This window comes from Apis dorsata, unplaced genomic scaffold, assembly GCF_000469605.1.
Source record: "Apis dorsata unplaced genomic scaffold, Apis dorsata 1.3 scaffold_315, whole genome shotgun sequence".
Lineage (NCBI taxonomy): Eukaryota > Metazoa > Arthropoda > Insecta > Hymenoptera > Apidae > Apis > Apis dorsata.
Genome location: NW_006263587.1, coordinates 232,222 through 235,904, shown reverse-complemented (window position 1 = coordinate 235,904; position 3,683 = coordinate 232,222). Strand labels below are relative to the sequence as shown.

General features: G+C 31.1%; 1 protein-coding gene across 6 annotated transcripts in view; it reads right to left on the bottom strand.

Annotated features, from left to right (window-relative positions):
- Positions 1–3,683, bottom strand: part of LOC102680215 (serine/threonine-protein kinase tricorner) — a 41,766-nt gene that overhangs the window by 19,395 nt on the left and 18,688 nt on the right. The window lies entirely within an intron of this gene.

Genomic DNA, 3,683 nt, shown 5'->3' with positions numbered 1-3,683 from the left:
AGAGAGAGAGAGAGAGAGAGAGAGAGAGAGAGAGAGAACATTCATGCTCATGTTTCGCTTCATCCGATGCAATATTAACGTTTAAAAAATTATGGATACTCGGATGATAAATTTATGGGAAAAAGCAATGATTTAATGATGTGAAAATTCGTCGATAATAAATCTCAATCTATCGTATCAGGAAATCATTCGACGAGTTAAAGAACGAGTTGGAAGAAAGTGTTACGTTAAGTGTTACGAATCTTGTTCGAGGAACATTCATTCAATCATGATCAATGTATAAAGTAAGTAAATTATTATCCTTGACTCTTTATTAGCTCCTGCTGCATCGGCCTTCGCATCGCGATTGATTACGTCATCGAAAATACGTACGATCCCGTAGTCGGTTCTTTATGAACATTAAAATGTTTATTTTTACATTTATTGTTACTTTTTATTCACGAGTGCGATAAGATTATACGATATATATATATATAATTTTTATTTCTATAATATTGTTTCATATTTTTCTATAAAGAAAAATAAAAACAAAAAACAAATTAATTTTGTTAAATATAACCTATATATGCGATGAGAAATGAGAAATTGAAATTAAGTGAATATACTTTCTCTGTGGCTTATTTATACTCATATTAAAAATATTATGCAAATATAACGACGTAATAAAAACTCGAAACCACTATTTCCGTATTCGTCAAGGTTCCACTACTCACGACATTCTGATAAAAGTTGAACCAATAAAAACTTCCTGCCTCGAAGAAATATCGATAATCGACAATTAATTGGAATGTTATCGATAGTAAATACGATAATACGTTAAATAAACTAACTAGTATTTTAGATATCTTTTGCAAAAGATATATATTTCTCAACTTTATTTTATATGTATATTTTATTTAATATTAGAAAGAAATTTAAATATCACATTATTTTAGAAACTTCAAAAACATTAAAAATCTTGCCAATGAATTTGTATTTAACATATTTAATTTCGTATCAAAACACAAATCGTTAATCCATAAGTTAGGTTAGGTTTCACGGTAATTATAAGATTAAGATTGAGTTTATTGGGAATAATAGTATCACGTTACTTGGCGAACAAAATTCTTTCGAGGAAAAAAATTTGAATACAAAATTGGTTAAGATAAAAGATAAAGAAATACATCACGAAAATGATCAAGATGAAAGCGAAGGCGAATCGGTGTGAATGCAGCGTGGCGTTCTCGGTACGAAAACAACATGTGTCATTGACACGACGCGAGCGCGATAGTAAAACAATACGAAGCTTGGAAAGAAATGGAAAAGAAAGTAAATATAAAATTTCGATTAGATCTTTCAATTAATTGAACAACACGACACGACTTTGAAAGGAGGAGCACGAAACCCACCGAGATCAAATGTTCGAACCAAATACTTAAAATATCCGCGCGAATATACGAACGTAAACCGTTGACCGTTTAACCGAGTGACTGGACGATCGACTAACCGTTCGATGGTCGGTCGAACGCAATCGAGTTCGAGTGTAGATGACACACAGTATGAAGATAGGGGGAGCTTCGATGCGTGTCCACGTATACTTGCGCATGTTTCTCGAGTATTCGAGGAACGTGCGTCGTCACTCCAATTAGACAATTATTCGTTTCACGTTCGAGAGAGTTCCGAATCATAAGGATTTTAATGCATTTTCTGTTTAATGCATTAAATCTCATTCTTTATCAACCATTTCTCGCAATTATATATTTTACAATTCAATAACGTTATTTAAGTAGAAAAATCAAAGATAAACGTAGATACGAATGATATAAATTTTATCGCCATTTTTATCTATTCTATATACCGACTGTGCATCATGAAATTTAAAAATTATATTTTTATCATACTATATATATAGATACAACCATATTATATATAAAATCCAGTACAAAACGAATACGACAATCATCGTCCTGGTAACGATGATCTTACTTACTGACGCCATCGACCCAAAAGGTGCGTGCGATTAACTGTACTTCGAATCATGACCAAGTACATGAATAATCGAACGACAAACACATAAATATCGTATGCATCTATAATAATTGATATTGAACGAAACAATGTCATTTTATACGTAAAAATATTGCGCGAGATATACATTGCCGTATTATTCATAGATTCTTTTATACGAATGAATGTATTTTCTCGTGTCGATACTCGAAAGAAAAATATGAGACGAGGTAAATCATTTTGGAACGACCAATCGGTCGTAAAGTCCGCGTTCTTCTTCTTCTTCTTCTTCTTCTTCACGAACGATCGAAACACGTGCTCATCGTAATAATCGTTACCGGCACGCATCCTACTTTTATCCGTTACTCGGTTCCGTTTCACCATATCGCATGCGAACAACAACAAATTTCCATGACCTATTATCCGCTCGTTTCGCTCGTATATAATAATATAATATATTATTCGCATAATTTTGATGAAAATAAATACATGTGATTCACACAATCTGACCATCAATCGTATTTATTGAGAAATATATTTTTTCCAATTATTGAGAAGGGGGAAACAAAGACTTCACGCGGGTGATTAGCAACATTAAAAAAAAAATAACAGTAATAAATACATAGACAGATGATGAATATGAATAACGTAAATTTAAGTGATGAACAATAAAAAACTTGGAAAGAACATCGATCTTAATTATCTTCCTTTCAGATGTATATATAAACGATTGTCTTCTAATATTAATGATCGATATAAAACGATGTTTCCATTCCTATCACTCGTTATTTAAATAAAATAAAATAAAAAAAATATATATATCTTCGCGTAGATATAAATTTTGCAGATCTTTTCGAAGATTAAACACGTTTCAATTTATTATTCGTTAAAATTATCAACGTCATAGAGACATTTTGCAAAATGTTTTTTCGATTCTTTCGAAATTAAAAAAAAAAAAAGAACAAAATATTATTTTTCTTTGAAACGATGCAAGACAAGACAATAAACGATCATTGTTATTTGAGAAAATGGACAGACAAAAATAATCGAAAAGATGAATTTATATCCAACGTTTATCGAATGATCCATCCTTTTGATATTCGTTAAATATTTTTAGTAGTGATCATATGCCCGGGCAAATATCTGCGCATTTTTATGCCTCGAATGACGGCCGAAGATTCATCGAATCCGATTGTTTAAGATGTGGAAAAAAAAAAAAAAAGAAAAAGGAAATGATAAATTTTTTTTTTTTACACAATGTTAAAAGATAACACATTAACGCTAATGCGCGATATTAATTAAAAATAATTGTTCTTCGATTTATAGAGATTTAAATTATCGATCAATCAAAGCGTAATAATAATCGCTGTATTTACGCAGGAATTCATATCAAGAAAGAATCGTTGAAATTATTTACTAAAACGAATAAACGATTTATATGCGACACACATATGTACATATGTATGCATGTACTTTGAACTTAGGATGGATCACGTTGAATGCTCTTTTAACAAGCCTGAAGAACTTCTGCCAAAGTTATAGCGTCGATCCTTGGCTGTGATTCCGAATTCTTTGACTTAATTTTAGTAAAATTGTGCGCGCGTGTCAAGGGCATAATGTTATAAAATGACGATTCACGTATCGTCCCTTCGAGTGCAATTTTCGAATAATTATCTAAGATTTTATATACAAAATCT